The 21,583-nt window shown below is 35.2% G+C and overlaps 1 protein-coding gene across 2 annotated transcripts in view; it reads left to right on the top strand.

The window, feature by feature from the left end:
- Window positions 1-951: 951 nt before the first annotated feature.
- Window positions 952-21,583, top strand: part of LOC122815800 (C-reactive protein-like) — a 124,681-nt gene continuing 104,049 nt past the window's right edge. For both annotated transcript variants that reach the window (XM_044088596.1, XR_006366997.1), the window contains exon 1: window positions 952-1,057. The gene's annotated coding sequence lies outside the window, so the exon portion shown is untranslated. The remainder of the gene's footprint in view (window positions 1,058-21,583) is intronic.

Raw genomic sequence — 21,583 nt, 5'->3', positions numbered from 1 at the left:
AGTGCTTATCATGTCATATCTTATTGATATTAATACCACTTTAATGCAGTGAACTTCACTCTCCATACCTGCAACTATTATAACACCTGTTTACTTGTTGTCCTCCAATGTGCCTTTTAACATTATTTTTGTGGTATATTATGCACTGATAAATATTTCTACCAACATTTTATTGCAGTTGGGGAAAACATCAAAACTGCATTTGTCTGCCTCAAATGTATAAGACTGTAAGGTTGTATTTCTTTATGTCTTGGAGATTTTCTTTCTAGGCCTTCGCTGAAAATGGGGACTGTCCAGTTGTATTCTCCCAATAAACAAAAGCAAATAAATAAAGACATAAATAAGGAAATAAAGTTAGGATCAGAAAAGGCATTAATATTCTCTAGGTGGTATTCTGTTATCGCTTAGCTGATATGTATGATGCAATGTTGTTCTTTTAGTTTATTTTGTTATATATGTGCACAGTTGTGCTTCTGCATGAAAGTAGTGCATATGTTTTTTTTTTCCAATGCAGCTCTTAAGTTTACTTAAAACAATTTCTGTGACTTGAAATCCCTCTGGGTAATTCCTGAAAATGGGCAGTAACCCCAAGATTTAGCTGCTTAATCAATATATAAATAAATGATATGCAGAAGAAAAAAAAACATAATGAAGGCATTGACCAAATTTCTTCCCTTCCTTCTTAGCTGCTCAGTTTTTATATTAAACTATCTCAAAGACTACCTTTATTTAACAGTGAGTGCAGTGTTGTCATAACTGCATTACCATGAATTAATGATCTGTTGTTGTTGATCTTTTGTTAGCATTCTAACTTCTGGATTAGCAAACTCTTATGACTCCAATAGCTCTCCCCTTCATGTCCCTCCCACTTCCTCTCTCCTCCCACCTTCGCTCACAACCTACATGACCAAGACAGTGATTTCTAGCATCTTCTTTCATTGCATTGATTTCTAGCATTGTCTGCTTGTACTTGTCATGGAAGATGCATGCATTTACATAACGCCTATTTCAATGGACAGAACATGTGGAAGTAGAAGTTCTCCTTACTGGCTCTCAGGTGAGTACAGCAAACATAGTGCTGCTTGGAATGAATAAGAAAATGTGTCTAGGTTGTCAAGGAATATACAGTACTAAGTGTTCATATCTTCATTTTTCTCTGTGTTGCCTGAAGCCAAATAAATTGATGACTTGCAGATTGCAACTATTTAGCAAACTAGGTATGGAACTGAAAAGATGTGCAAATATGCCATAAAACAGGTTTGATCGTATCTGCTCTAAAATGTGGAATATATGCAGAGCCACACACACACACACACACACACACACACACACACACACACACACACACACACACACACACACACACACACACACACACACACACACACATACACACACACACACACATATATATATATATATATATATATATATATATATATATATATATATATATATATATATACATATGCAAACCAAAAGGAACACAGCACCAACTGTCAGTTAGACAGAAAAATATTTAATGTGAAGCTGAACACCACCAAGCACAGAACATTTCATTCCAACTATGAACCTACAAACTACAGTATGTAGTTAATTATTTTATACAGATCTCGTTTCTATATAAAAGATATTGTGATGCTGGATCTTAAGTCAACCTTTTGACAGACTGTAACGCAAAGGAAGCTTTTCTTTGTATGAGTTCTACCATATATATCTATATCTATATATAATATACACACATACATATATATATATATATATATATATATATTTACTAATAAGCATTTGATAAATATTTGATAAATATCACTTGATTTTTTTCCCTAAGTAATGTATGAGGACCATGTAAAAAACATTACATCTGACACACAGATACCAGTTTACTTTTAATAAAGAAAGTAATACTGCAGGTCCTGTGCACAATCAATCAAAGGTATTATATGTGGCAATGGATCTGTCCTACTGTGTCTGTTGTTACTTCTAACAACCTCAGATGAAGTTCTACAGTACAGCAGTACAGAAAGGAAAAGAACAAAAAGAAAACTTGGTGTATCCAATGTAGCAAAGTGACCAAACTCTTGGCAAAGCCGTCATAGTGTAACTAAAACTGCAGTGACCACTAGCATTGTTTAGTCAGCATTCACGGTGTTTCATGGCCATGAAGTCATAACATAGGACTGGTGGAGTACTGACATGGAGCAAGACACCACAAATACTTAGAAGAAAAAAAAAAACAAAGCAGAGACATAAAATATACCATAAAATATGATTCTGCAGATAGTAAACCCAAATGTTATTATTCTGTTACATTATGGGATTATTCTGATGTTGGATGGGATACAGCGCCCTTGGCATGGCTAAAAGGGTCAAACTATGTATCTGCCAATAGACAATTAAATAAATACAAATAAATATTATCTGCACAATTCAACAGAGCATTACATCATGTTTTAGGTTACAGAACGTTTCTTACTGCTGATACAGTGAATTGTGCTAGGCCAGTAAACAATTTATTTATCCTACTAAGTGTGATAAGTAATTATCTAATTAAACTTAAAAAGCCAAACTAGGGATATTATGATACCTTACACTGGAATGTAATTTCCAGGCATGCAAAGCCAGACATGGAATTGTAATATTTGCATCTATATTACATAATCGAACTGTTAAAAGTTTGAACGTCATATGGACGACACCATATGATCGAACTTTTAAAAGTTCGAAAATGTAATAAAAACAAAAATAAACCAAAGAAAGAACCTACCTGAAAGGTTTAAGCAGGGGGAAAGCCCCCCTGCACTGCCCAAGTGGGGGGGCTGCGCCCCCACACGCCATGCTCTTTAAATATACCAACTCCAAGATTGCACTACAGTGCAGAAAGGGAAATCTTAACATTCCGCACTCTACAGAGATTTCCGTTGAAACGTTCAAACTTTTAAAAAGTCGATCATATGGTGCCGACCATATGATGTTCGAACTTTTAAAAGTTCGACAAAGTGATATAGACCCTAATATTTAATGCTGGAGTCCGTCTTTCTACCATCACCGCTGTTGTATTCACCACCATTTATTTTCCAGGATTATTGTCTGGATCATTATTTTGTATTTTTAATTGGAAATGCTTTAAATTATTCTCACAATCACTTGATTTTTTTTCTGTATGTACCTTGTTTAAAGGCTCTTGCCAAACTCCAAAGGCCCACAATTATCTTTAATAATAAAAAGTTGGCCCTAAATAAAAGGTTTGCAGATCTGACTAAGCTCTCTAATACTTTATTTGTTTGTCTCAGTACTTTTAAGAATAAAAACTTCAAATCTAGTTGAACTGATATCACTAGAACTAAATCTGGTTGCCTGCCTTGCAAAGAGTATTTACTTTTGACCACCATGATGCTAATAAACAGACTAGTACTTTAGAATCATTGTACATTGTAACTTGATACTATAAATCACTAGAAAGTTATGTGTTTACATTCATACGTACATATACTTACAGATAGACAGTAATGTCATTACAGCTGTCACCTTCGCCTCTCACAATTATCTTTCCTTCCATATATCCTAAACGCTTTTAATGGTGTAAGGGGATTTGCTGTGTGCCACTTCATCTTAAATTAATCTCATCCATCTGCAACACTTTCTGTTATGAAGCAATTCTTCAGATAAACACAAACGATGACCCTTTCCAGCCGTAGGTTATGCCCTGCCCTTACTTCTTTACTCATTCTTTCTCAGATTTAGCCATTTAGAAGTCTTAGTTACCTTTTTTCTACCTTATTCCCCAGTGAATATACCCCCAGGCTGTCCAGTTTGTCCTTATACACATTTCTCACCAGTTCTCTAATCACCTTGATAATATTTTCTCTGCAGCACTTGTGTTAATTTAATGTCTATTGATATCTATTGCCATATGTTGATTCCAGACTTGGGCAAAGCACTCCAGCTAAAATCACCTGTGCATTGTATAATGGTTAGATCAGCTGTCTGTCTTAAGAGTCCATCCTTTTTTTCCTCACAGTGTAGTATTCGAGTCTCTTCTCCACTGTGACTCATAATTACAAGGACAATCAACTCTAGGTCTTTTTCCATTGCATTCAGCTAGACTATCCAATTCTTTTTACACTTCTTCGACTACTGCTTTCCAAATGGTGCACCTTACATTTGTCAACCTTACATGTTAGCTATCATCTTTGAACCCTGGGCTCTAGCCTCCTTGGGACCTACAAAAAGGTAAACCCTGTTCTCCATCCTTAGTGTCATGTCTGACATACATATGTATCTATCTATCTCTCTATCTATATATATATATATATAGATATATATATATATATATATATATATATATATATATATATATAGATATATATATATATATATATATATATATATGGATCCCTCATTTGACTGAAACCATAAGACTGAAATTTCAAAAGACTGAAAAGTCACTTGACTGAAAGCCATAAGATTGAAACCCATAACACTGAATTTCAACATACTAAATTGTAAACTGGACCATATAGAAGGGTCTATATTAGATCACCAAATGCTTAAAAAAACAAACAATGATTGATCGAACTTATGTAAGAGAAAGCTTAAAATATCGAAGCAACAGAAACCCGAATTTTTTCCTAGGGAAAGAATTTGGTTGTCCGTTTCTGTTGCTTCGATATTTTCAGTGCTGTGGTGGAAAGTTACTGGTCGGGTTCAGGTAAGTGTGCGATTGTGTGGATGTGAGTGTTAGGGCGGGTTAGGTGAGTTAGGGTTAGGGCGCAGCTTAGGTATGTGTGCGATTGTGTGGACATGAGGATTAGGGTGGGTTAGGTGAGTTAGTGTTAGGGAGCGGATGAGGTGAGTGTGTGATTGTGACAGACCTTGGGGTTAGGGTTTGGGTTAAGGTGAGTGGATAGTTAGTGGTGTGTGTATAGTTTAGTGTAGGGTTAGGTGTCAGATTTTAGGTGTATGTGTGTGGATTGATGTTTGTTTGGTGTGGTTGTGTTGTGTGTATGTGTTTTGGAACAGCGATTTTTTTCCCTAGGAAAAAAATCGCTTTTCTGACAGTTCGAGATTGTAAGCTTTCGCTTACATAAGTTCGATCAATCACCGTTCACTTTTTTAAGCGTTCAGTGATCTAATATAGACCCATATAAAAACAGACTACTTGGGGGATTACACCCCCCACACCCCCCAATGTGGGGGGCTGCACCCCCTACACCCCCTCTAACTATATATACTAACTCCAGGTTCACACTACAGTGGGGAAAAGGGCATAATAGTGGCAGCATGTAGACTATTGTAAGGTAAGTGAAAGGTATATGCCTTTTTCCCCACTGTAGTGTAGACTAAAAATATGAAGATAAAATTTTTCCATTCTGCCAAAATCTGGACAGTTGAGAAGTATGTGACACACACACACACACACACACACACACACACACACACACACACACACACACACACACACACTCGCATACTTGCAGACAAACGCACTCACACACTCTCAGCCTACACCTTTCAAGTCCTATTTTGACACACTTTATAGCTATGTCTGCGCCACCTCTGCTATACCTTCTGCCTAACTGATATTAATTATACTCGGTCACTTCTTGGTCAGAAATTGTCCCACAAATTAAAGCAGATACGTAAATCATACTGTAATGAAATGGCAGTTGCAGGCAGAACATGTATCAGACTTGACAGAAGCTGCATAAGCAACTACAGTGAAACATGAAGGAATCAGACAAAGCCATGAAAACTTAGTTTTACAATTTATCTCTGAGGGGTAAGACTAATGAGCTACCTCTTGTAATTCTAAGTTTGACTCCCTCAGCTTCCACTTGCAAATTGTATGATTCTACCAGACAATGCTCCTAGGTCACCCATGAAAATGAACACGTGATCTGTGATCTTACCTCGTTAACAAACAAGAAATAAAAACTTAACTTTGAATAGTTAGCAAAAAATATATATATAGTGTCAATTCAGTCAAGAAATGGTGTAGAATATGAGCCATAAGGTGAAACTAAGATGTTGAAAAAATGATGCTGTAAATCAATAGAAATAAATAGAGAGAGAGAGAGAGAGAGAGAGAGAGAGAGAGAGAGAGAGTCTTCCCACAATAAAATGCTGTATATGATAAAGTTTGATTAAGAAGCCTAACTTTCTGTTTGGTATTTTAATAACCTTAAAGCAGCATGCTCTCACTGGTGTGGAAGGTTCAGTTTCATTTTTGGTGTTAGAAAACCACAAAGTAACAAGTGCAACTATACAAGCAATGTTTCTCTGAAGTCATCACTTACTGCAGCTCTGAAACAACCAAGCTACACATGGTAATACGAAACACAAGAACTGAGTGTATTTCCTTTAAACAGAAGTTATTGTCCTTAATAAAAGCTACCAGTTTTGTTTTAAGATATGCATATTAAAAAAAAATCATTTGCTTGTCTTTTTATTCATTTTTTCCATAAAAACTGGGGATACCATAACCCTTCTACTCTGCTTTCCATTTTATTTGATAACACACTGCTTGCAGATGGGGTGATTTTTTTTTCTGCTTTCACTGTATAATTTTTTTGTACACTCCTGACAAACTATAAATCCAAGCATATAACTTGTTTGGAGAGCTTACCTAGTTTTGAAAAGCAAATGCATAAATAAAAAAGGTACTGTCTGAAACAGGCTTTAGAGCAGGTTGTAGCTAGTGTCGTGTTTTATTGTGGCTTTAGAAAAATAGCAAGGCTAATTGTGTTACTGGACCACTGAGAAACATAAGTCACACTGAATGCTTTTTATTTTGGCCTCAGAGGAATTAGGTTTAACTCATGCACTTTAGTTCATAAAAGCTTCTTGCCGGTAAAATAGCAACATAAGACCATGTACCGATGCATAATAATAATAATAATAATAATAATAATAATAATAATAATGATAAAACTATACAAAAATTAGACAGTCAAGCAGTTAGCTGAAGACATCAGTATGAAATGGAAAAAATGCTTAGAAAACAGTAACCCAGAATCACGACTATGAAGTGAACAAAACAATACTAGTAACACAAACAGGTCTGTGCCAGGAGGAAAATCAGTTTTATTATAAAAAACAAGACTGACTGAGCACTTTCACCTACCATTGGGCTTCTTCAGAGTCAGTTAATAATACAATAATCACTGTTTAAATACTTAATAAAATACTTGATTAAAACAATTATTCACGTGTACCCTGAATCCCATTGAACATTAACCCTTTACCATTCAACTTTAATTTTATTCTGATGCTTGCTTAAACAGCGTGAAAGGAGTGAACACACATACTGTGTAAACATAATAAAAAATAATAAAAAATACAGTACCATTGCATACTAAGGTTCCTTAATAAAAATTAAAAATAAAATTAAATAAGTAATCATAAAATGTATTTGCAAATACACTGTATATTATTAAATAGACCCGTGGTGGTGGTGCTGCGGTAGCGTTGTCGCCTCTCAGTAAGACGCTGTCCGGTTCGATTCTCAGCTAGAGCATCTTCTGTGTGGAGACATGCATGAATGGGCATACCTTCGTTGAAGGTTGTGCATCAGGGCTGGTAACTCGGCACGTAAAAATCAACTACCAATCATTAGCAGACCGGAGTTCCGCTGTGGCGACCCCTAACTAGGAAAAGCCGAAAGACACACTGTATATTATTAAATATACTGAGATTTAAGTTTAACAAAACAAGCTGTTGAGATGCTTTCATTAATGCCTGGTTTAGTAGAAGCATCCAGGCGTAGTTGCCGCAAGCATTCCTAACTTCTAATAGGGTTTTGAAATCTCCTTCAAACTCTTTCAAAGTTAACTTATCTATAACATAAAATACAATTTTTTTGTAATTAATACAGGTCTTACTATGATTGAAAAGAGCATTGGGTAATTTAAGATTATTTTTTGGCAACAAACCTTCCCCTGACTTGGGCAACAAATATTTAAGTTTGAGTAGTGTCTTTATTCCACCCTACAACCCAGCAGTTATGATTTTTGAGCATTTGTGTGGGATACAAATACGTAGATGTTTGGAAAGAGAAACACTGTCCAACAGTAACCTGACCACTTCAGAAAGATTTTGCCTTAAGGAATTATCTAGCAGTAACCAATACAGGGTTATGAAACCCAATAAAGGTGGAAGGGTGGTTATTATGACCAATATTGATTATGAATGTAGAATGCATTCATTACTCAATGATGTGGAAACTTATGAGACAGTCTCAAAATCTGATGTACAATGAGCTTATACAAAAATTGATTGGCAGCTCTATGAATATCTGTGTGAGGAGATTATCTCACATAATGAATTTAAATATCATTCAGTGAAACATCCCAAGATTCCATCAATATTTGGCATTCCTAAAATCCATAAGAATGAAAATTGCCCTACATTTAGGCCCAATGTTGCAGCAAAGGGCTCCAAGACTGAAACCCTAGCGGTCTATATTGATATTACATGCAAAAATATACTGGACAAATTACCACACATTTTGAAAGATTCATGGCACTGTTTGGATTGTTTTAGGAATACCAAGGTTGATGTTAGAGATGAATTTTGGTTTGTGACAGTTGATGTCATCAATTTGTTTTCAGTGATCTCTCACCAGATCGGGTTGGAAATGTTTAACAATAATCTTTTGAAATATAGTAATTTACATCAAGTAAAGAGAAGCTTCTTGGTGGAATTACTAGATATGGTACTACACAATAATTTCATAGTCTTTGATGGCGAATATTATAAACAGACAAATGGGGTTGCAATGGGTGCTAGATGCGCACCCATTTATGCCAACTTGGTATTGGCAGACTGAGAGCAGAATTTTGTTTTCAAATCAGACTTCATGTCCAAAATTATGTTATATTTACGATATTTGGATGATATTCTGATTTTTGGAAGGGGTCTAAGAATGAAGTGGAAGCATTTATTAGCTACTTGAATGAAACAACTGAGTTTTTGAAATTCACTAATCATACTGATAAACATTAAATTGAGTTTCTAGATATTCTGTTATATGTCGAGAATGAGCAAATACATTCTAAGATCTTTCGTAAAAAAACATATAGTAACTCCTTTTTGCATTACAACAGGTGTCACCCTGACCGCCAAAAGAAAAATGTGGTTAAGGGGCAAATGATACGGATGTCTAGGTTGATTAGCCAAGACGTCTGTTTCAAGACTGAAATGGCACATTTGGTTGACATGTTTAGGAATAGAGGATACCTTATGGAACTATTACATACAGTGTAGAGATTGAGATGAGAAGATCTAGTGACTTTATGCCCATCCTGATGGGCAGCAATAGACATTTTGACAAAGTTAACATCTCTGCAAATGACAACCCCAGCCAAAATTATTCTTCTGGAATGGTGATGGAATTTAATCCTACAGGGACAAAGGTTAGGAAGATTATTAATGCTGTATGGGACAGTGTTTTCACTCAAGACATTAAAGACATAATAGGAATTGCCCCTAAGTTTATTGATAGAAGAGGTTCCAATTTAAAATAATTTTTTGAGCAAAATCCCATGAGTCATGACAATAGACCCTCACACATGAGTAAATGCAGTACATGTAGTGTTTGTAAATACATTAATGATGGACCATATGTTCAAATCTATAGTTACAAAAGAACTTTAAGGTGTCCAGGACATTGCAATTGTAACATAATAATGGTTGTCTATGTGGCTACATGCCTATCATGTACCATGCTTTACATGGGGATGACCACAAGGAAACTCAGACTTCGTATACTGAAACACATCAGGGACATTAGGAATAAGAAGACCACCAATGCCCTATTCAGTCATAGTAAGACCTGTATTAGTTACAAAAAAAAATTATGTTTTGTTATAGATAAGTTAACTTTGAAAGAGTTTGGGGGAGATTTCAAAACCCTATTAGAAGTTAAGGAATGCTTGTGGCAGCTACGCCTGAATGCTTCTAATACACCAGGCATTAATGAAAGCATCTCAACAGCTTGTGTTGTTAAACTTAAATCTCAGTGTATTTAATAATATGCAGTGCATTTGTAAATACATTTTATGATCACTTATTTAATTTTATTTTTATTTTTTATTAAGGAACCTTAGTATGCAATGGTACTGTATGTTTTATTATGTTTACACAGTATGTGTGTTCACTCCTTTCACGCTGTTTCAGCAAGCATCAGAATAAAATTAAAGTTGGATGTTAAAGTGTTAATGTTCAATGGGATTCAGGGTACTCATGTGATTAATTGTTTGAATCAAGTATTTTATTAAGTATTTAAACAGTGATTATTGTATTATTAACTGACTCTGAAGAAGCCCAATGGTGGGTGAAAGCACTTACTCAGTCTTGTTTTTTATAATAAAGCTGACTTTCCTCCTGACACGGACCTGTTTGTGTTACTAGTAACCCAAGAATCAGCTTTTGAGGCAATGCAAATGATGGAACCATGAAAAGTAAAGGAAAACTGCTGTTAAAAGGACTTTTCAGAATTGCATCTTAAGAAACACTTTAGACTGTTAACATAATATCAGTTCAACTAATCAGTTAAGTTCATTGAATTATTATGACTTCCATTGGAGATGAAGGTGAGGAGGATGAGGAAGCAATCTGATTTTGATTTCTTTTGCTTCCCTGATGGAGGAGACACATTTTATGAAGAAGCACACACACACACACACACACACACACACACACACACACACACACACACACACACACACACACGTGGAAGCGCATGCAGATATGTCTGCATACACAATAGAACAAGACAGCATGTATCTTCAGTTTAAGTTTATAATGCTTCTCGAATAAGAATGCAACAGCAAATAAAGATATATAATGGAAAGAGCAAGAAACACACACACATACACACACACACACACACACACACACACACACACACACATATATATATATATATATATATATATATATATATATATATAGAATAATGAGAACGAGCTAGAATGTGAAATAGGTAGAGATAGCTTGAAAGAGGCAATGGAGAAGGAATGTAAAATGTAAAATATTTATGTGAATATGATGGGAGGATGAAGAGGGAAGATGGAGTAGGGGATGATAGGGTGGGAGGAAAATGAGAAAAAAGGGGATGAAGAGAGGGGGTGGTCAGGTCTCAGAAGAGGTAAGGAGGGAGTAAAAATGGTGATTCATAAGAAAGTACAACAACTGTATAATGATCCAGTTGAGGGACAGTAGTGAGTTCTGTCAGCTGTATGAGTAATTGGGAGGTGTCAGGTGAAAAACAGGAACTGTTAGGGGATGTTAGCCTGGGAATACACAGCAGCAGAGCCAATTGTCCGCTAGATGCATGTTTAACTGGGCTTTGATGCTCTTTTTATGTTGTATTGTTTTTAATGAATGACGAATAAGGTTCCAATTTTTGGCAATACTGTTAGAATATACCGAGTCTCCAGTATTATTATAAGACTGTGATATTGAGATGAGAGAGTTTTCTTTAGATTGTAGGATTCTATCAGGGAACAGTGTTAAAATGATTTTTAGATTTGAGCAATTGTCGGGCTTATAGATGAGCTTATGAATTCTAGTGAGTTGAAATAGTGATCAGAATTGAGGAAGTTCAAACCAGTTTTATTATTGTAAGGATAAGCAATGGTGAGTTCTATAATGGTGTTTAGCTGCAAATTTAGTGGTTTGATTGTAACATTGTTCTTTTTTGCATAACAGAGTGGTCTGAAGAGTAGTGAATAGTCGATCATCATACAGAAAGAGATGGTAGCATGAAGGTTGAGGCAATGCATTTTCTACCTGATTCAGTGAGGGAGGCTTTGGCTGTGTATAAAGATCATAGTTTTTGGTCATTTTTTTACTGCAAAAGATATGTGTAGGTCATATTGTAAATGGTCATCTATAATAATGCCGACTAATTTTGTGTGATTTATCTCTTCAATAGTGATATTGTTATAGGTTAAGTTAAAGATGACTTTTGGTTTCAGTTGTCTGGGGATAAATAGTATTAATTTTTTTTTCACTGATGAGCAGATGAGAGTTGTTTAACCATGCCTCAACAGATTAGCAAGGGTTTTAGCGGAATAAATCAAGGTGCATTGTCTGCATACTGGTAGAATATGCAGGTCATTCATAAAGATGTTGAAAAGTAGAGAGCCTAATATGGAATAGGGTCGCCAACTTTTCATGTCAAAAATTCCTGGCATGTATATGAAAGCAAAATGTGTGTAATTTTGGTGCCCCCCCCCCCATGCAGCCATTCCAGTGTTCCATTACTTTGCTAGTTCTCCATTGTTTCCCAGTTGCCATAAACACTGTTCAAAACTCTCACTGTGCATACTGTTTTCTGCTTTACTTCTACAATGATTACAGATATTTGGATTTAATTTAAAAATTTTATTTCAAATTTTATAGTACCAACCCTAGAAAATCTACTAGCCCTAGTATGCCGCGGTGGTGCAGTGGTAGCATTGTTGTCTCACAGCAAGAGGTTCTCCTGTTTGATTCTTGGCTGGAGTGCCTTCTGTGTGGAGTCTGCATGTCCTCCCCGTGGTCAAGTGGTGTTCGAAAGACATGCATAAATGGCCGTGCCTTCATTGAAGGTTGGGAGTCAGGCTGGCAACTTGGCACCATAAAAATCTACTGCCAATCATTAGAGCACTGGAGTTCCGCTGTGACAACCCCTAACTGGGAAAAGCCGAAAACACAAACAACATAGTACCAACCCTGATAGATGTTTGCTAAACAAAGCAGTACAATCGCACAATGAAAACAAACTTAGCATTAAAACTTTTCTGCCTTTGAAACTCATATTCACTGAAACAGCATTGAAACTCACATTAAAAGAAAATGCATCTGGCCAGTGCTGGAGTAAGTTTACCTTTAGGCTGCTTTCAAATCATAGGCCCCTTGCACTCCTTTTTAGGACAATGCAAAAGGTCTTTGATTCACCTTCCTGATTGTATTAAATTATAATATGTAATGATTAAATTATATTCCCTGTATAATACAGGACCACTTATTAGACTGTGTTTGTAGTTTTGAACATTTTTTTCAGTAAGCAATGCAACAAAACATATGAACCAACAATGACAAAATTACCCAATTCAGAATATTTCAACCACAAAAGGCCACTCAGACATCTGTCATTACAATCCACAAATAGCAGTCAATATGATCAATCTCTGCTGAAGTAAAAGTCATCCGAATAACTCCATATTAAAGAGCTCTGTAAGTATTGAAAAGGTTGCTGCTAGCAAACAACTTTATATTTCAGTGTTTCATCTACAAATTTAGTGTCGGCTGCCCATGAAGAATACATTGGCTATATTACATTAAAAAATGGTAAACTAGTAATTTTTCAATAGGGAATGGATGGCAAACTGTAAACAGGTTCATAGTTACTAATGGCAGATTCCTCAAACAGTTGTGGTATTATCTTTCAAAATTGTTTTCTATAGTGGGATGTGCCATAACATTTGGGCAGAATCTCTAACAGTTACAGAACTAATCTGCAGCAGTAGATAATTATGAGAAGGTGCCTTGTAATAGTGCCATCCTATAGCCTACTATGATTCCAGATTGGGTTTCTAGCTTGTAGTGAATTTTAGCAGAACGATATAATATTTTAATTCAATGTGTCAACAACTTAGGCTGAGTTTGTTTGGTCACAGATCAGCCTTGTCTTGCAAAAAGACAAATAATTTGAACATCTTTTACAGTTTTTGTTTTCTCTACAGGATATTGGAGCTATCTGAGTACATCCAGAGTATGTAGTATTTTGTCTTATTTGCTTTCAATTTTAAAAAGGTTACACTGATAGCAGAACACAATTAATCAGTGAAATAAAATACATTATGCTGGGTGTGATGAACAGGGGTACAAGCTTTGATATCTGCACTATATGCCAATATTTAAAAGAATGGAACCAAAAGTCTAGGATTTGACTCCAACTATTGTTGCCTATCAAAACACAAGTTACAGTTGACCTTCTGGATATATGGTAACTGTGCATTTCTGCCTTAGGTAATAGTTATCTCCCACTACAGCCATGTAAGCTCCATAGTCCACATCTACCAATCAGAATTTTAATCAGTGAATCCCCATCATTTCATCCTTCTCAGACTCAGCCAAGTATTACAGTGTAAATTTACAAACAACAATTGAAACTTGATCAGTTATTTGGCATACCCCCCCCCCCACAACACATGCACACATTTCTCAAACAGGGGTGGTAAATGGTGACTTTCCAAAACCATCTCCTTCCTTATTAGTCTTTAAGATGCCAGGCAATTGTCATATCAAGGAAAGATACTGCACAGTTTGGAACACTGGTAAAATGTATAAGCCCTTAAGCTAATAAATAGAGCATCAACCACATACATTTAAATCAGACTAATAACCATTATTAACTTAAAATAAATAAGTTTAAGCATTTTAGTTTCAGGTAAATATGCAGACAGTAAAAGGCATACACAAAAACTGAAAAAAAACATTTAAATAGCAGAATATGATCAAAAAGAAGTCTTACATCTGGACTAGAAACCACGTTTCTTGCTAAATAAATAGTGTGCCCTCACTTCTTCTAGCTGTTAAGTCCAAATGGAATTTCTGAGTCCTTACTGGCAGTATAACTCTGACTCCTTGGGTATCATTAGCAAGCAAATCAAAACTCCTGTAGCTCCTCTACTTCTTGACAAAGTTATGCCACAAGAAGGAAAAAAAAAGTTTTCAGGAAGGAAACTTTAAATGATTAGTTGGTTCCCCGGCAAGCAGCAATGCTTCTTTCATTTTATTTTAATCCTAGGAATACTAAACCTCTTTTAGAATGTATTTTGCTGTTTCTTCTACAGAAATGCATGGAAACACTGACATACAATCAGAAACCAAACCGCTGAAAGGCACATTTTGACTACTGAATAAAACAAGGCTGTCACCTACATGTCCGTTCGTGGTCCATCCACTGCACAGTTAAGATGTCTTCAAGAATTCAAATTCTGCACACAGAAGACAAAGATGTAAGCAATCAGTTGGACAGATGTAGAAGACTGTTTTCATCTTTGGGATCTGTGCGACCGGATACAAAGGGTGTTCTTAAAGAAGAATGGCCTTAAAAAAACATATTATTTTAATTAAAAGAAAATTAAATCTCATGGTATTTTTCTGAACAATATGCTGTTTGGTCCATTTTCTTGACAGTGCCCTTTAATTCTGGACATTCCAGAAGGATTCTGGACAGTTGGCAACCCTAATATGGAACCTTGAGGGACATTCCTATAAAATGGGAGAAAAGTGGAGGATTCATTTTATTTTACCACTTTATGGCTAAGCTCTGTTAGAGAGATAACTTTGAAACTATTCATAGTTTCATAGGTTCATAGGTAGGTACTAGGCTATTGGCCCTGGGGCCTATATAAGCCTAGCCAAAAAGGTTCCCTAGCTTTTGCCGCCCAAGAAAATTATTTTCCTGTGGCCCTGTCAAGCAGTGCCACAAAAGTGATCCCCAGGGTGAATTTTTTATTTCCCATCCAGTCGTCAATATTTTTCTTAAAGTGGGCCAATGAGGAGCTTTGCTTGACATGAATGGGTAGTTTGTTCCAGAGTATGGGAAGTCTCTGGGACAGGAATCTATCCCTCCAGCATGTTCTGTTTATTGTGGTGACAAGGACTAGGTTTGTAGCGACGGGCTGGTAAGGCCAATGGAGGAGACTTTCACTAGGAGGTTCTAATGATGGGACACAAATTGCAAAATTATAAATAAGTTTGGGAAAAGAATGTTTTGCCTTCATTTTTTCTCTATTTTTATAAATAAGCTTACACTTGGCCTTCCCCAACTTCTAATCTTACTACACACTGATGACATGGTTATCTTCTGCTTCAGCCACACAACCTACTCAATTCAACATGATAGGTAAAAAAAGTCCTCTTCCCCATTAACTGTCTCAGTAGCAAAATACTTTACTTAACTCTTCATAAACTATAATGATGCTCTAAGGAACTGCCACTAAAAGGCAAAAGAACCCCAAATTACTTCTCATTTTTGACCACCTTAACAATGGCATTGAGCAGGTTTGACTGTATTAATGTTTCTCACTGAAAATGGGTACTTATAAACCCATTTGGACTTTACTGTTAAACAAATGTCAAAAAATAAAATAACACCTTCAGATACTTAGGAGTCTGGCTTGAGCCCTCACTTAACTTTCACCATCACTTTGAAAAACCCACTAAAAGATAAACATCCTACTCTTCTCGGCCAAGAAAATCTCCTCGTTCCTCTGCCACCCAACAAGAAATGCTATTGGCAAAGGGATTCTTCTAGCCCAGCTTCAGTAATGCCTATCTCTTGTACTGTCTATCAACAAAGGGAACTACCACCATCCAAACAATCTCCAACTGCATCTTTCTGTTCATTGCCCTTTCCCCAAAGTATGAACATCACTGTTTTGCATTAGCCAAAGCCAATTTGCTGTCAGTTCATAAAAGAGCCAATCTGCTCCTCGGCCCTCAACTTTTCTGGATCCTAAAAGAAAACTTCTGCCCTTCTCTTCCCTCTAGATTACTTAGATGGGCTCTATCATATAACTCTAGATCTCATAGTCACTCAGGGCCTCTTTTGCAAGCAGCTAAAACCAGACTACAGTGCTCTAACAAGTCCCTTTTCACCCTTGGAACAAAGTGGAAGGATTTTCCCTCATATCTTAAAAGACCTCTCAAACTACTCTTCCTTTTGGGTGCAACTTAAGGAATATCTCACAGCACAAGCTGCTTGTAAATACTCTGCCTCAGGTCACATAACCAGTCTCCCTAATCTCCAACACATACTGCCTATTATTTTTCACTGTAGTATCTATTCTCTAACCTCCTAACAGGTCACTACTCTAACTGATGTAAAGTTTTCACAGTGGTTTCTGTTGACTACCTTCTTAAATCATTTTTCTGCTGTATATTAACTATTCCTTTGTGTTTAGCTTGCTCTATATTCAGTTAACAGATTGCATAAATAAATAAATAAATAATTTTTATGGGTGTTCATAGTGGTATTAAAATTTAACAGGGTAGTAGATGGTGTGGTCTAAAACCACATTGTGTTGGAGAGAAGAGCATGTTTACCATTAAGTAACTGAAGAGTTGAAAGTAAATGCATTTCTGTACAGCTTTAGCCAAGGGAGAAAGTATGGCTATTGGTCTGATGCTTGTGAGCTAAGTAGAAACACTTCCTTTGTGCAGGCGTATAATAAAGTAACTTTTCCAAATGGATGGTACATTTTTTTAGGCTATGGAGAGTTGAAATAACATAGGCAATAGCATCAGCTGCAAGTTTAAGATATTCACCTGGTAGGTTGTCATGGGCCTTTGGTTTTAGTTTTTGAGAAGCTTTTTGAAGGTAGGATTGACAACTGACTAGAAGGATAAATTAGAGGAGAGGTTTTTTTTGTCTCAGGTAGGATGCTAAGGGTTTGTTTAGGAGTACAACTAGTTAAAGATAATACTGTATCTATCAAATGGTTCCTGAACTGGTTAGCCATACTATCATTTTGGGTCTGTTTATTTGGTGTTGGCTGTTATACTTGTCTAGGATTTAGTAATTTATTAATTGAGCCCCAGAAACAATTAGGGTAACTGAAGTGTGTGTGTGTGTGTGTGTGTGTGTGTGTGTGTGTGTGTGTGTGTGTGTGTGTGTGTTAGAGAGTAGCACAATACTTTTATTTTTGTCTTTGAGGATATGGTGTTTAGTCTGATTTCTAAACTGACTGCATGTTTGTAAGTTTGTGACTGCTTTGTTTTTGCCCCATGCTTCCCAGGCCTTGTCTCTGACTTCATGTTATTGATAGCAAAGGGGTAGGATTGGCCTTAAGTCTTTTGTCTCAAAAAGGAGCTATAGAGCTAAGGATCGTAACGAAGATGCTATTGAATTTGCCAATGGTGTCTTCAGGAGGAAGAATCATGAGTTACTCCCAGTTAAAGAGTTTCAAGGTGCTGAATGAGTTTTTGTGGAATGTGTTTAGTTTTCGTACTTGATTATATTGGTGTATTGTTACTGTTACTGTGCCTGACTGCATGGGCAGAAATGTGACCACTTAAGCTATTGGAGAGAGTCCAATTGAAGGAGAATTTTGTCAATGCAGGAGGTCAAAAACCAGTCTATTGTTGACTGTCCAGCTGAAGTGTTATTGTATCTGTTTGGGGGTAGAGGTAAACTGAGTGAAATTACATGGCTGAATATTATTAGTTGGGTTGTCAGACTGTATAGTTTGCCAGTCTGTACTGACGACACCAAGCAAAATGGTTTCATACTGAATTTTAGAGGAAGTCCAGCAGAGGAATTCTTATAATGTGGTAATGCTGCTATTTGGAGGTATATATATGCCTATAACTGTTATTCTCTTGTGTTTGCTGAGTTTAAGCAGAGCAATTGCAATTTCTGAGTTAGCAACTTGTGGGATGATGTGGAAGAATGGTGAAATTGCCAGAAAATTCTAGTAGATAATTGCTGTTCCACCTTTTCTCCTGTCATGTCAAATAATGCTATAACCAGGTGGAGTTATTTCAGCATCCTAGATGACTGAGTGTATCCAAGTTCCTGTAACTACTAGGATGTCTGAGGTGTGCAAGGATATGAAGTTCAGGGAGCTTGTTGTTGATACCTTGTGAGCTGATGTGTTATAGGCCAGGGAGTGAATGCGATTGTGGTGGAGAACATGAATTGTTAGTGTGTATTGTAGTGGGATTTGGATTGGTGAAAACTGGTCCAGGATTTGAGTGGATATCACCACTTAGTTTTACAGCTGTAGAGATATGATGTTAATGGTATTTATATTTTATTTTTTTGCTTGTAAAAAAGTTATGTAAATGTGGAGTGATAAGAGGATAGTGTTCAGATGTTAGATGAACAAAATCATACCTAAAATAGCTATCCCCTTGTTACATAAAGTATATAATCTGGTTCAAACCAATACTATAATACCCCCTTCATGGAAATTCACCCATTTTAAAACCTAATAAAGAACTTAAATTTTATTCTTCTTACAGACCCATCTCTCTATTGAATGTGGATTACAAAATGTTCACGAATTTATACTCAGACAGATTAAAGAAAATGTTACTGCATTTAATAGATGAAGATCAGACTGGTTTTGTAACTAACAGAAGTACTTTTGACAACATCAAATGAACATTGGCTTTAATTGATTATGCTCAAAGAAAAAAGAATAATTTAACTTTAATAAGTCTTGATATAAATTCAGCATTTGATTCAATTGATTGGCATTATTTATTCACATTATTAGAATGTTTACATTTCTCAGTTAACTTTATTAAACTGTTAAAATACTTATATTAAGGGGCTTTAGCTTACATCAAAATCGGGTCATATACTGCAACCAAAATACCTATTATAAAAGGAACTAAACAAGGTTTTCGCCTGTCTCCTTCATTATTCACTCTAATAATGGAGCCATGGGTTAATAATATAAGAAATGACAAAAATATAGAAGGATTTGAGATTACTAAAGAAACAACCTCCAAAATTCAACTTTTTGTGGATGATGTTCTTACTACCACTAAAGGAAATGACTCCTCTTTCACTCCTTTATTTGACTCCATTAAGTTATTTCAAAATATGTCTGGATTGTTAATCAATAATAGTAAAAAATGTTACCCATATTCTCCAATAAAAATATATATACAACTGATGACAAAAGCAATAAATCCATTACGAATCAATTGACTTTATTTATTTATTTATTTATTTAACATTTGTTGACCGGGAAAGTACTTCGGAATTATCTGAGCTAAAGACTTGAAAACAATTATACAATTAAACTACAAGAAGTGCTATGAAAATATACAAACTTTAATATTGAAATGGAATATAATGTTTTTCACTACTGAAGGAAGATTAACAATCATAAAAATGATAATCCTTCCCATAATTTTATACATTATTCAATCCATTTTATTACTACCTAACAAAACCCTAATTAATAAACTAAATTCTCTGATGTTAAGTTTCTTTTGGTATCCTAAAAAATCAAGAATAGCTTTTAAACACCATCTTAATAGTTGGAGAAAGGGTGGAATAGCATTTCCAGATTTGATACTATATTCAAAGTCTTCTATGATTAGAACAATAGCACAACTTTTGGATACAACATATTCAGCTAATGGAAATTATTTTGGGAAGCTTCGGCTATGATTTTAATAACAAAACCTTAACCGTATAAGTTAGAAACAATTAATATTTCAATGTTATGGATATTAAAGGATTATTTTACTACTCTTTTAACACCCAAATATATTCCTCGTTATATCAACAGCATCTTATCAAATTTTAGAAACTTTATATATAAACATGTCGGATACAAGGAATGCTTTTTTCTTTTGTTCCCTGTAGCATTTACGCAAGAATCTTTATTAATAATACAGGAATTTCAGTTAGATAAATCCCTTTGGTTAGACATACAAACTATTAAACTATACACTGATAATAAACTACATATAGTATCTCCAAGTAAAAAATGACACATATATACTATTAGAATATTTTCAATCTATTCTTCAACATAGACAAACTTTTTCTGGTAAGCTTTATTTTATATTTAGAACTATTAGAGATGAAATCTGTGGATGTCCAGAAAGTTATTGGAATTATTTTCACACAATTAATAATGAATATCCTAGTAACCAAGATAAAATAAATATACTTGAATCAGCATGGAGAACAACTTTGACCCTTAAATGGAAGTTATATTGCTGGAAATTTATACACAGATCCTTCTATACTTCTCAAAGACTGAATAAAATTAACAAGAGACAGATCATTTGTAATAAGTGGAAGTCAGATACAAACATAGACTGGGCTCATATGTTTTTTAACTGCCCGAACATTAAAACATTTTGGAAACAAGTAAATGAGCTGTTACAAGCTTTATTTATGGATAATTTTACTCTTAACAATTCTCTAGTGCTTTCCAATATACCTATACCACACAGTGTTAAAAGAGTAAAATACCCTTTGCTCTGGGCAGTACTGGCAGTGGTCAGAAAGAGTATAACTAAAAACTGGATTTCTGAATTCTCTCCCACTTTTACTGAATTTAAAAATATGTTAACTGAAGTATGTGGTTTACAAATTAAAACCATAATTTCTAGAACATCTAGAAAGACCTATAACTACCATATGTGGATAAACTTACAAAATTTGTTGGTAAAGAATGAATCAACATAATAATTAATTTCAGTCTTTTTGAATAATATGTGATACCTAATTAATATTGTTCAGTTCTTCACGTGTGCAAACTTTAATGGATGTCTTTGTAAATACCTCTGTTTGTTTATCTTTTTAACTCTTTTATATATTTAATTGAATTTAAATGCAACAACTTCTGTATTCATATTTATATGTTAATTTATGTGATTGATATATGAATTTCTTTTATTAAAACAAATAAAATTATTAAAAAAAAAATATGTTAAATAAGCTACTACAAAGAATGGCATGAGTAGAATTGCCAAATACTCCAAATCCAATCACCATATACATGTCCACCTACCTTAGACCTACCTGCTTTTCACTGCCACTTCT

The sequence above is a fragment of the Protopterus annectens genome, chromosome 11.part0 (assembly GCF_019279795.1).
Source record: "Protopterus annectens isolate FY-2018-M chromosome 11.part0, PAN1.0, whole genome shotgun sequence".
Lineage (NCBI taxonomy): Eukaryota > Metazoa > Chordata > Ceratodontiformes > Protopteridae > Protopterus > Protopterus annectens.
This window is presented reverse-complemented; position numbering and strand designations above follow the sequence as displayed.